The following is a 13,410-nucleotide window of genomic DNA, read 5'->3' as shown; positions in this document are numbered from 1 at the left end:
TTTTAGTTTAGAAAAGGTCTAGATCGAAAGCACTGCAGCAGGGAGGTCTCTCCTCACTAGAGTCGGTGGGGAATTCTTTGACAACAGAGTTTTTCGGTCAGAAAATGCCAATTCATTGAAACCAAAACGTCTCACAAAAATTGAGATGAAATTTTTGTTGGGAGAGGTATCAGGTCAAAACCAGAAAGAGAGAAACCCAGCCCAGCATAGCAATAGCCTTATGGTTAGGGCACTCTCCTGGGATGTGGGAGAACCAGTTTCATGTCCCTGCTCTGCCTGACTTGAAACTGGGTCCCTTCTAAGTGTTGGCTACTCTGTGGTGTGATTATGGTTTTTCACAAAAAAATCCAAAAAGTCTCAGGTTTGTCTCAAATGCAGAATGGGAAAAAAATTTAAATCTCAAAAAGTTCTGTGGGACAAGAAACTGATTTCCCTCCCAGCTCTATTCCTCACACTACATGTAGCTGCAGAAGCAGAGCAAAGCTAGCAGGCTCTACAGAGTCTGTGGCAGGTCCCTGAGTTAGTGATTGGCAGGTCTGAATTCTACAAACAAGCTGATGACCCATTGTAGAATATGTGGACTTTACAATGCAGAACAATAACTTTTTATGATATATCTTTTTTTCCCCCAAGTTCATCCAAATCTCTATATTTTAGAAATATTACAATGAAATACTATTATATGCTAATTATCAAATGAACATGCATTTAAACAAAGGTAACCAAAATTTGTCTCCACAGTTTCTCCCCTCTTACTTAATCCAACACAGTCATAATGCTAAACAGTATCACACGCATTAAGACCTTGTTTGGGTGTGCAGAGCTAACCTGCTGACTCAGCCCAGCAGCCAAACCAGCTGATTCTCATTCAGTCCAACTCAGGAATAAAACTCTCTCAATCAAGAGAGAACTAAAGGGAGGGATAGAGACGGGGCTAAATCCTAGAAAAAGACAGCTCAGGAGGAAGCTCATACTAAGGTTTATGTTATGATTACAGTCCAGCATCAGGACTGTAGATTAAGAATAAGAGCAAACGTATGCAGCGGTTCATCTAGGATACTTGTGCTGCATATAGAATGGGCTGAGACTCCTACCCATTTACAAAAATGTAAGATGTTCTAGCATAGATCCTCTATCATCATCATCAAAGAAAAACAGTAGTGTTAGCGCCAAAATTCCCCTTCAGTTATAACTATTATAGAAAAATTGGCTGGCAACAATGCAAATATTCTCAAATGTATTTGCATTGTTGCTTAATATATCATAACTGCTACCTTTGACAGACAATAAATTTTATTACCCAATTTAAAATTAAATTTATATTTCAGATCACTGTTCAGGTACATTGTAACTGAATGAATGACAATAAAATAGCTTAGCTGAAGAGCAAATCTGGAATTCATAGATTCATTTTTGGTAGCTTTAACATAAAACTAATTTGCTAGCACATGTCCAATTGTCTTCCTTTATATTTCCCATTCATTTTTCCCCTGAACATATAGTATCGAACATAAAAAAAGAAATGAAGCCAAGAAAGAAGGATTGTATTAAAGCAAGTAGAAGCATTTTATTCAAAAGAGTTTATAAGCCTCCAGTATATATGCAGCACAGGATATCAGATTTTTATGGTACAAATAAATAGATTGGAGTAGTAGGTCCAGATTTTTCAAACAACATCAGAGTTGTTGCAGTTTTAGCCCAGTAATGCCAGAGTAAGATTTCAGACAAGCCCAGCTCTTTTTTTTGGTTACAGAGACTGAAGAGGAAACATATGCAGCCTCAATGAAAGGGAAGAGACCCACCTGAAGCATGTCAACTGTTGCTGGAGAGATAATGGGTGGCAATATAATTTATGATCCCTGTAGTAATAAAGGTATCTAGAAGAAGCTATCAGTAACTAAAGGGAAAAAAAGGTTGAAAAAAAGACTAGCAGTGTGTGTTTAAACTCAGCTGCAATACACAAAAGGTCCCTCAAGTACTTAGAGTTTCTAAATTTGAAGTCCTTAAATAAAATGACTTTATTACAATTATCCCTGGCATGGCACTCTAAGAATGAACTCAACATAAATGAATAAAAATCTATTCTCCCACTGGCTCACTGCCAGCTTGGCTGCAAACTTGAGGCCTAGAACAAACATAAGGTCACCTCTGAATCCACTGCATTCTCTTAGTCCTAGTGTATTCCTAATGCATATCTCCAGTGCTTTTACCTAAGACATGTCTTTACATACCATGCACAAAAGCAAATGGAACAGTGCCTTCATTCATCAGAAGGAAAAGAAAAAAAAGACACTCTCTTGCAACAATATACACAAACAGTAGAGCTGGATGTTTATTGTGTATTTCTGGACGGCTTTTCAGTCACGTAACTGGTTACGTAACGAAACCAGATGTACTTGAAGGTTAACAACACCAACACCACAATTCATTAGTGTAAATATTGCTTTTAATATACCAAAACATTTTGCTGCTGCTTCTCTGCACTCATCTCCAAACAATGTGCATTTCGGACTTGCTGTGCAAGAGAAAACCAGAAGATTTATGTCGTAAGACTTCATGCAGGCTGATGGATCAATAAATAGCATTCTACTGCTGGGTGTGCACATAGCATTCCCCTTCTCTTTCTGAAACTGCAAGTCTTACTCTACTTTATGTGCTGCTCTGGCCATCAATGTAAAATAAAGTAAAGTAAAATAAGAAAAGGCTTGTCAGCGTGATGGCTAATGAATATGCAACCCCAAAATGCTATTCCTATCTGGCTCTTCCAACTTCCTTATTGCCCCCAACAAATACCTGTACATTTTTCTTTTCCAACATTTTTTAAACAGATGTCCCAAATGTAGATACTGTAACTTGATAACTTCACCAGTGTAGAAATGAAAAAGTGAAATAGAAACTTAACATGGTTTAAAAACTGATTGCCACCTTATTAAGTGTTTCTATTTTCTCTCACCTTACTTGTGAGAAATCCATCCTCCCTTTTTTTAAAGGTCAGTATCGGCCATATTTGATTTTCAGCTCTTCTAAAGCAGAAATGGCATCAAGAATCAAACCATGATAGGTGCTATAATAAAATAATAGTAATGGGAATAATCTTTTCTGGAAAAATAAATTTCTCTAAAAAAAATCCATCCCCAGCATGTGATGCCATGATAGAGAAGAGTAACACACACCTGTATTCCCAGTGACAATCCTATCATCCCTTGAGGGACTAGAAGCATAATGTACAATTTCTTGGGAAGTCCACATGAAGATTTCAGGTAACTTTTTCAAAAGCATGTAAGTCTAATTTTCAAAAGTGACGTAGGTGCTCAGGACCATAAGTTCCAATGAGACCTAGGTTCCTACTGCCCGCATCACTTTTGAAAATGGGACTTATTTGGGCACTTTTTAAAAATTATACCCTACCTCTAGTGATTCAAACGATAGCATGAAAGCAAGAGCAGGATAAAATAGAGATTTCTGATCCAGATCAATTCTATGTGCTAGCACTTAAGCCAGCCTATTTAGTCTGAAAATATGGCCTACAGCCACCTTTTTTATATCTCAGATTTGGAGAAAGAGATATAGTCTATGGGACAAACCCCAATATTCAATGTACAATACTAAGCAAAGCTATATTAGAACAATCTTCCCCATTGGCTACGGCTGATGTGATACATAATTTCAATGTAGCATAGATCATATTGCCAGCAGTCAATGGAGGTAGCTGCTTTAATGCTAATTAGGTGAATGGACAGTTGATTGTGAAAAGCACTTCTTCCCCTGAACAAGCCAATAAATTCAAGGAACTAAGGCCCAATGCCAATGGAAGTCTTTCTATTTACTTTGGTGGGTGTTGAACTGGGCCCTAAATCATCTTCACTGGCTACAGAAAGTCTGGATGAGTAAGACTGTCAACAACCCTGAAGCCTGAACTCTGGAACTCTCCCACTTTGCAGGACCCTAGAGCTTGGGCTCCAGCTCGAGCCCAGAAGTCTACACAGCAATGAAACAGCTCCGCAGCCCAAGCCCTGTGAGCCCGAGTCAGCTGGCACAAGCCAGCCATGAGTTTTTCTTTGCTGTGTAGGGGTGCCCTAAGGTTCAATTACAATCCTCACTGAAGTCACTGGAAAGACACCCCACCCACTATTGACTTCAGTGCACCCTGGATCAGACCCTAAAGCAGGAAGACAACATACTGCCAACAGAGTGTTCATGGCAATGGACAGTTATATTTAAAGCCAGAATGGCAGTGGCCACTATATTTAAGGCAACACAACAGTTTCCATTCTAATCCCCTCTCCAAATTGCTCTCAAGTTTCTGAAAATCAGGTCCTTTAGGGAGTCTCAAGTTAGGCTCACAAAAACTGAGACATCCAAAAATCATTAGTCACTTATTAAAAACTTGGCTTAATATCCTTTTCCTGATTGTTAACATTTCCATACCTGTTCTAAATGTGCTACTCTCTTTTACAGTTTAATTTTCTTTACCCCAATGAAAATTGCATCTTTGCTTTTTCATGGTTAAATCCTCATTAAAAGAAGGCAAGGAAAATCAGTTTTCTATTGCTATTTCTGGACTCTATGCTCAAGGCAGCCACAAAAACGACAAAAGAACAACTCTACTTCTGTGTGCTTTTCTGCAATACTATAAAAGCTGCTCTTGAAATTACAAAAGCTAAGGGTGGGGGAGACTAATTCCCCCAGCCAAACAAAACCCAACAAAAAAATCAAAATAGGGAGAGAAAAAGGATAGGCAGGAATTACAGATTACAAGAATGTTAAAAATATATCTAACAGACATAAATTCTTCTGCACTAGAGTAAACAGGTTTAAATGATAGAATTTATAAACAGGAAGCCAAAATACTGCATCTTGCAATATACAAAAGCAACTTCCAGAATGAAGTTGTATTGTACATTACTCTCTTTTTCTCTGTCATAAGAACATAAGAGCGGCCATACTGGGTCAGACCACAGGTCCATCTAGCCCAGTATCACGTCTTCCGACAGTGGCCAATGTCAGGTGCCCCAGAGGGTACAGTTTCTGTGATGGCTATCAATATCCTCATTTAATACAAGGCCCTCTAGTTCACCCATCTTATTATTTAGACTTCTACCCTTTGTATGTAAGCACTTTAAAAACTTGTCACTTTTTAGCTGTCTGACATTACATGATGTAATTGAATGGGTCTTTTTTTCATTTGACTGTTTCTCATCGGATCCTACCTGTATTTTATCATCTTCCATCTTCTCCTCCTTACTAGGACATAGAGAATCTCCATTAATAGATCCCCCCCTAAGGGATGTCTCTGTCTGAACCATGTGCTCCACCGCACCTGTCGGCTTTCCCCCAGCCCTTAGTTTCAAAACTGCTCTACGACCTTTTTAATTTTAAATTGCCAGCAATGTGGTTCCATTTTGGTTTAGGTGGAGCCCATCCTTCCTGTATAGGCTCCCCCTTTCCCAAAAGTTTCTCCAGTTCCTAATAAATCTAAACCCCTCCTCCCTACACCATCGTCTCATCCATGTATTGAGACCCTGCAATTCTACCTGTCTAAATGGCCCTGTGTGTGGAACTGGAAGCATTTCAGAGAATGAGACCATGGAGGTCTTGGACTTCAATTTCTTACCTAGCAGCCGAAATTTGCCTCCAGGACCTCTCTCCAATCCTTTCCTATGTCATTGGTACCTACATAGTGTCATAGTGGTTAAATATCTCTTGGGCATCTTAACATTTCTGAAATGAACTTTTCAAGATCACTGGGCAGGATATATTCTTCTGAGGGTCTTTGCCAATGGAATATATCCTTCTTTACGGTCCACTAGAGTCTGATGATTTTCAGAGCAATACATAGAGGTTATATGTTTATTCAAGCTTTTAATTAATCACTAATTCATAAATGGTGAAACTCATCTGACAGCTGTGGCCCCAAGTAAGCCCATCTGCCCTTAAAAAAGGGTGGGGGAGGAGCTCCACTGAAGCAATTTAACCAGATGCACTTTCCCATTACACAAAGGTATGGACTGCGTATAAGTTTAGTGGATTGTTCACTTTGTGCATTTCATATTTGTTAAATTTGTTGGTTTTAAACTGAATGTGAGGGACCCACGTGTCTTGGTAATGGATGCTTTAGAAAACATAAATACATGCATGGGAGCGGTGAGGGTTTTCCCACTGCCTTGCTAATCATGCATTACCAGGAAGAATAATATACACAGTTGAATACTTGGGTGGCAGGGAGAATTGCAGAACTCCTCAAGAGCTTGCACTTTGTGAACCAATCTTCTAGGGCAGTGTTTCCCAAACCTGGGATGCCACTTGTGTAGGGAAAGCCCCTGGCGGGCCGGGTCGGTTTGTTTACCTGCCCCGTCCGCAGGTTCCACCAATCGCGGCTCCCACTGACCGCAGTTCGCTGCTCCAGGCCAATGGGAGCTGCTGGAAGTGGCAGCCAGTATGTCCCTAGACCCACACCACTTCCAGCAGCTCCCTTTGGCCTGGAATAGTGGGACCCGCGATCGGCCGGACCTGCAGACGAAGCAGGTAAACAAACTGGCCCGGCCCACCAGGGGCTTTCCCTACACAATTGGCGTCCCAAGTTTGGGAAACACTGTTCTAGGGGATTCATCATTTTCTTATTCGTAACACTGGAACAAAGATTTAAAAATGGCCCTTATGTGCTTCCTTCATGGCAAAGAAATTAATTCTTCTGAAATGCAAATCACCCTACAACAAATCAGTGACTGGAGCATAGGATTAAGTGACTTTAGCTGATTTCTGCACAGAACTTAGTGGGAGTTTTGCAATTGACTTTGGTGGGACCAGGTTCAAGCTTTTAGGGAGCATTTTAAAATAGGGATAAGTTTAGACCAGATGCTATCGAACATCTCTAATTTCCTGGATTTATATAAATAGACTGTGCATTATTATGTACATTACTTCCTGGTCTCCCTTTGCGTATTATTGTTTGTATTGTGGTGGCAACTCACGTAGAAACTCCATTATATAAGCACCATACAAACCAGACATGTAGTTCAAAGGCAACTTGTATCCGAAATAGCTTACAGTCTAGGTTAATAACAAGACCACAACAGGTGAATGAGAAACCAGTAGGTGGGAGGATGAAGTAAAAATAACACAAATATGCTTTCATGGAGACTACCCACACACACAATGAAACTCACCACCTGCCTGTATCATCTGGCAGCATTGTGTAAGCATCACAGCAGAAGTTAGTCGTAAGGAGAGATACAAAGGAGGATTAAACAGTGGCTTTGCAAAGCTTGTGACGCATAGAATCAGCCGCATGCGAGAAAGCGTGAAGGTGTTCATGGAGGAAGCGGATTAAAGAGAGGTAAAGATTGGGAACATTAGAGGAGCAAAGGTGCCAGTTTCAACAACGTATCAATATGAACATATTCAAAGTTCAAATGCAATACCAAAAAAGTAAAAGCAAATTTTACAGCAGAGAGAAATAGTCAAAGTACAGTCCAGAGATACTTTACTCCAGTTCATACTTTATTCAAAGATACTTTATTCCATGTTTGAAGCCACATAGCATCTAATCATTTCTGAAAGTTCAATGTACCAATTCAACAGACAACAAAAGCTAGTTTGGAACCATTAAGATCTGCCCCATGTCATCCATTTGTAGTATGCGATGCAATATCCCAACGTTGCTCTGAATATTTTTCCAATAACCTGTATAATATCATCAGTAAAAGAGTCCATTTTCATTTGAAAACAGAGAAAACAGTAATGATATTTTTATAAATGCTGGTTAGCAAAGAGGTAAATAATTTATGTGACCATGTTCCAACTAATTCCTATAAAAATAAAACAATGTTTTTTCTTGACTTTTGGTTGGTTGGTTGAAAACTTTTCCTGGGGTGACACACTATATGCCAGATTCTAGCTTGCATATGATTTTATGGCACACTTATAAATCTATTTGACAAAACCTTAACTATAATGCAGCACTAATAAGAGGAAAAGTTAGTAGTGCTGGACCAGCAAATGTAATGTGGCAAGGCTTGAGGTCATGAAGGTCAGCCAAGTAAAACAGATAATTAACCTGCCCCAAAATAGCCATTTTTGTATTATTTTTCATCAATAAAAGAAGGCTTGGATGAGAGTTCTCTGCACAGAATACTGTAAATTGATAGCTTTGTTCTAGTCCACTACAGTTTTCTATCGATTTTCTCTCATTTTAGACTGTATTGATTTGTTAATCTCTTCTCTGTAACTGTTCTGATGACAAATTGAGAAGGAAAAACTGCATGCTCTTGGGCATTTTCTACCAACCTCTTGCCTTAAACCATAATTTCATTTGGATTTGGCACTGGTCCATGTGCATATCCGTTAAGCCTGGACAGTATTATGGCATCATTTGCTATTTCATATAGTGAAACCTCTTTAAGCAAGCTCTCAGGGCTGTTGATAAATTTGCTCCTCGGAGGCAGTCTTAGAATGAGGTGAAGCAGAACTTCTACACTTGGGGACACCTTAAGAGGTTGCAAATGTGATGCTGGCAAACCAGGTGTCAACTCATGCCAAGGCCCTTAGGCTTCACTGAACACTGACAAATACATAGCTGAAAACCAGTCTGTCTCACCTGTGTGTAGTATTGTTAAGATAGGTATTCAACTTATATCAATGTGAGCAGTGTGTAGACTTTAGGAAATGCTTGTAAATTGCTGCATGCATTAATCTCACTTATAACCTCTATATCCCATGCTGAAAGGTAATACGTGTTTGTTCTATAACTGTAAAATGTTTGTTCTGAACTACAGAACTCACCAAACAGGAAAAAATACTTCACCTAATGTAAAATGCTGGATTCCTACAGAAGGCGTTATCTCCTGCCCGTCAGGAAGGACTACTGAATCCAAATGGGCCATAGTGGAACAAAGACTTTGTCGATTGCTTCCCCAAAGCCCTGAAGAGGGCACGTGCCCAAGTCCTCGGCCCATCACAGTTTAAACACCAGGGGAAGGGAATAAAAATGGCTGTTAAGGAGAACTACTTATTCCTATGCCGCTTGGACTCTGAGGGGTGAGGATTTCCAAGGTTGTGCCTACACTAGAGAGCCTACAGCGGCACATCTGCACTGCTATAAGATCTCATGTGGCCACTGTAAGCCGTCAGGAGAGAGCTCTCCCGTCGACTTAATTAATCCACTGCCAACAAGCCGCAGCAGCTATGTCGGTGGGAGCAGCTCTCCACACCAGCGCTTAGTTCAGTGTAACTTATGTTGCTCAGGGGGGTGGCTTATTCACTCCCCTGAGAAACATATGTTATACTGACATAAGTGGTAGCATAGACATAGCCTAAGCATATGCAAGGAGTCCCCAGCTGTTTTGCCTGGCTTAGCCCTAAAGGATATACAGATTCTGCTTACTATAGAAGTTGCTATTACCTTTTGAAACCCGACTAATTCATTTGTGTGGGTGTTACCTGCTTTAACCTTGTAAATGACTCTTTTTTCCTAGTTAATAAATCATTAGTTGGTTTGTTACAGGACTGGCTACAAACATTATCCTTGCTGAGAGATCTAAGGTGCAAATTGACCTGGGGTAAGTGACTGGGACTGGGAGTACCTGAATATTTTGTGATCTTTGGTGTAATGTGACCATCTACCACAAAGTCATGCTTGCCTGAGGTGGTAAGACAGAGTAGAGCGCCTAACAGGACTGCCTGTGACTCCATGTTAGGGCTGTTATAGTGTTTTAGGAGTTCACACTTGTTACTTGGTTGGTGAAATCTAATTCTAGAACACACAGCAAGTTTGGGGTTTGTGCCCCATTCCCGGACAGTCTGCCCTGAGGTTGGCACACATGCTCATATGCCACTCCAGACAGGCTAATACTTCAGTTTCTCTTCAGAGCACTGTGGCTCAGTGAATAGAGCATCGTATTCAAATTCAGCAGACCTGGGTTCTATGCCCAGCTCTGCCACTGGCCTGTGGGTAGACCATGGGCAAATTACTTATTTCTCTATACCTCAGTTTCCTCTTCTATAAGATGGGGATAATGATGCTAACCTACTTTGTAGAGTGCTTTGAGATCTATTGATGAAAAGTGCTAAGAGCTACGTATTATGATAGGCAGCTTTTCATGCAGACTTCACTGTATTTAGACATACTATTAGTTTATTTTTACAGGTCTGTGCATGATAAATTATTTGTAGGTAGTAATTATATTGCACCATGTTCATGCCTGGCACTGAAAGCATTACTAGCTTTTGCTAGAGTAATAAGAATATTTAACAACCGCCAACGGGGCTCAGCTGTGACTTGACCATGAGTGCAGTGCTGGGAGCAGAATGGTGTTATGCTGCCCCAGAGACAGTCTGTAAGGAAAGCTATGACTCACCAACTCACAAGATCCCTCCCTTTTCCCAGCTGTTTTGAGGTGGGAGTAAATTGTGTCTGCTCTCTCCGGCACAGCACAGCTTGGCCAGCACATTGGAAGGATTCCATCCTCTCTAACCCACCTATGCAAATGGGTCTATGGATCCTTCTTCCTCTCCCTCACTGCTATCCACCGTGCAGGTAGCCAGCGCAGGGATGCATGGGGGCAGCTTTGTACCACCACTCTAACAAGGTCACAATATGACATTATGAACTGGGATCATGCTTCTATGAGATAGGACAAGTATTTAATTGATGGGTTGTGAATGGTTTCAAGGAGTTGTTAGAAGTTCGAACTCATGTTAGAAGAAGATTTCTAACCATCAGAGGAGTGAGGTTCTGGAACAGCCTCCCAATAGTTTTAAGATGGAGCTTGATAAATGACAAGAGTTCCCTGTGATAGCAGGGGAATTGTCTCCATGACTCAGGAGGCCCCTTCCTGTCCTACATCCCTATGTTACCACCCTCAGTTTCTTATATGAAAGGAGAAAGAGAATGAAAAAGAGAAAGGAGGAGACCTGACCAAAATGACAAGCAAATCTTATTTCTTTAGTTCCTGCCTCTAAGGCTGTATTCTAGGAGAATCCCTGAAGAATGTGAATAGAGATTATTTTTGGTCTCGTCTTTTTTGTTCTATTTTATAGTATTGTCAGTATCATTGACACCTTTTGTCTCTGTGGGTTGCGAAGGGGACAGAAAGGCCTTAATATATTCTCCAACTTAATATATTCTCCAAGATACCTAAGAGAGCTCCTGGCTTACTCCTTCTGCAGCCTACAACAGATGGCCCCAATTCAAGACAGCACTGAAGCACATGCTTAATTTTAAAGCTTAATTTCAGTGGACATAAGCACATACATCAATTTCAGGACATGCTCAAGTTCTATCCTACACAGGCTTACTTCTCTGAATCATGGCTATCTTAGCAACTCTCTTAGGCAGCTACCATATTTGCTGGTGGAGTTTTCACTGGAAATCTCATGGATTAGTAACTTTTGCTTTTTTGCTACCAAACTAATTGCTACAACTAGCTTAACATCTTAAGGGGGGGGGGGAATCAAAAGTATCTGTTTTTATATTCCTTTGACAAATTCAATACCATTTTTACCTGAGGTAGTTTTAATAGTTTCAACACAAACTTTTATCTCTATTTTTAATTGACACAAACATTAGTGAATTACATTAGGAATTCATTACCCTTGAGCCTTTATTTATTCCACCTGTGTACATTTCGGTATCATGCAAAATAAACTGAGAAGCCAAGAAATTGATGCTCCCTGTTTACAAGAAATTAAAGTGAACATCCTTATACTGCTATTTTATCAATGTATCTTAAATACCAATCAGGGAGAACTCAGACAATTCAGTTTCTCAGAGGCAATCAGTCTAAAGAGCCAAGTGGATAAAGCCTCTACGGACAGAAAAGAATGTTACATTACCTACCAATCAGACTGACAGGTTATATGTATTCGTCTCAGCTAAGAATTAGGCTAAAATAATGAGCTAATTCTAAATTACAATAGCCAGAAATAAAGCACTGTGCCCTTAAAACCAGTGTAACACTTGCTTCCTCCTGATCTCACTAGTTATAAAAACAGATGACATGGGGTACATTTTTCTCATTTATAATGAAGTATCAGAATGCAGGTACCTAACACATCCATCTGATAGACTGAGGTAGCATAAACAAAACCTTTTCATCTGGGCAACAACTCTTGACCAAATTAGCAGCTCATTGGTACTTCAACTCTTTTCTATGACAAACCCCTCAGGCACCTGATCTCAGTTCTATTTCAGACTCAAAACACCACAAGGTTAGGGAGCCTATCTTTGGTAAGCGAGTTTCCAACACCACACTGTTAATTTGCACCTCTTTCTGAGATAGACACCACCGGCATATCCCACAAAGAAAGAAATGAGGAGCAGTTCTTTAAAAAAGTATGTGGGGATAAGGGGAGTAAAAGAAAGGAAATTTAATTTTTAACTGTGTTTTTAATTTTAAAAAAATTTCTTTAGTAATGAAGGGGGTTAATTGCAAAAGTAAAATCTAAACTCAATAAGGCATCTAAAAAAAAGAACCGAAAGGAAACTCTCTTTAGATGCCAATGCAATAAAATCAATATACCAATATTGAGACAAAAGATGATAATGCATTAATATAGCTCCTTTCATCTAAGGATCTCAATGCATTTTATAGATATAAGTTAATTATGTCTCCTACCACCATTTTAAGGTAGGTACATTTTATATACCTGCTTTATGGATGTACAAACAGAAGAACGGAGAGGTTGACTGACGTGGCCAGAGTGACAGAATAAATTGATGGCAGAGTTCAGAATGATTCCCAATTTTCGGATTTAACTATTAGACCAGAGCTCCCTCTCATACTAAACTGAGTACATTAAAACAGAGCTCTGGGTCCACAGGTGTCTCTCATGAAAGCCTGTGAGTTTAATCAGCAACCCCAAGCATTCCAAATGTACAGAGGAGATGGATTGGTACTGATGTGCCAGTCCTCCTCACCCTGCCACAGGCACTCTATAAATACTAACAAAAAGGACTTGTCCCCATTCACAGAGTCATCACCAGAACGAGGCAGAACTGCCTGTGACACAGCAAAACCAGCCAAGCTCCTTTTCTGGATAGGATGATATTATGGTTTAGAGAGCACACTTCATTCAAATCCCTTTCCCTTTCCACTTCTTCCACAAAGCCTACTAACTGCTAAGGAAGAAATGCAGCCTCACACCCAGTATTTAAACTGGTGTAGCTCCACTGAGTTCTTCCTCCAGTCATCCAAAGCATTTATATGTGTGAGCTGTTCTGCCTGTCTATTTTGATGTTCTGCTCCTTGGAGCAAGAACAGTGTCATCCTGAGTTTTGTACAGTACAGAATACACTGTTAGTACTTAATAGATAATCATTTATAAATAATAATGAGGAAGAGTATCCCGAATTGCCCAATAAGGTAGTTTCAGGAGAGCCTCATCTTTAATTCACAATGCCAACCAAAGTGA

At 40.0% G+C, this 13,410-nt stretch overlaps 1 protein-coding gene across 5 annotated transcripts in view; it reads right to left on the bottom strand.

The window, feature by feature from the left end:
- SERGEF (secretion regulating guanine nucleotide exchange factor) overlaps positions 1-13,410 on the bottom strand; it is a 274,310-nt gene that overhangs the window by 177,543 nt on the left and 83,357 nt on the right. The gene's annotated exons all lie outside the window — the stretch shown is intronic.

This window comes from Chrysemys picta, chromosome 4, assembly GCF_011386835.1.
Source record: "Chrysemys picta bellii isolate R12L10 chromosome 4, ASM1138683v2, whole genome shotgun sequence".
Taxonomy (NCBI): Eukaryota; Metazoa; Chordata; order Testudines; family Emydidae; genus Chrysemys; species Chrysemys picta.
This window is presented reverse-complemented; position numbering and strand designations above follow the sequence as displayed.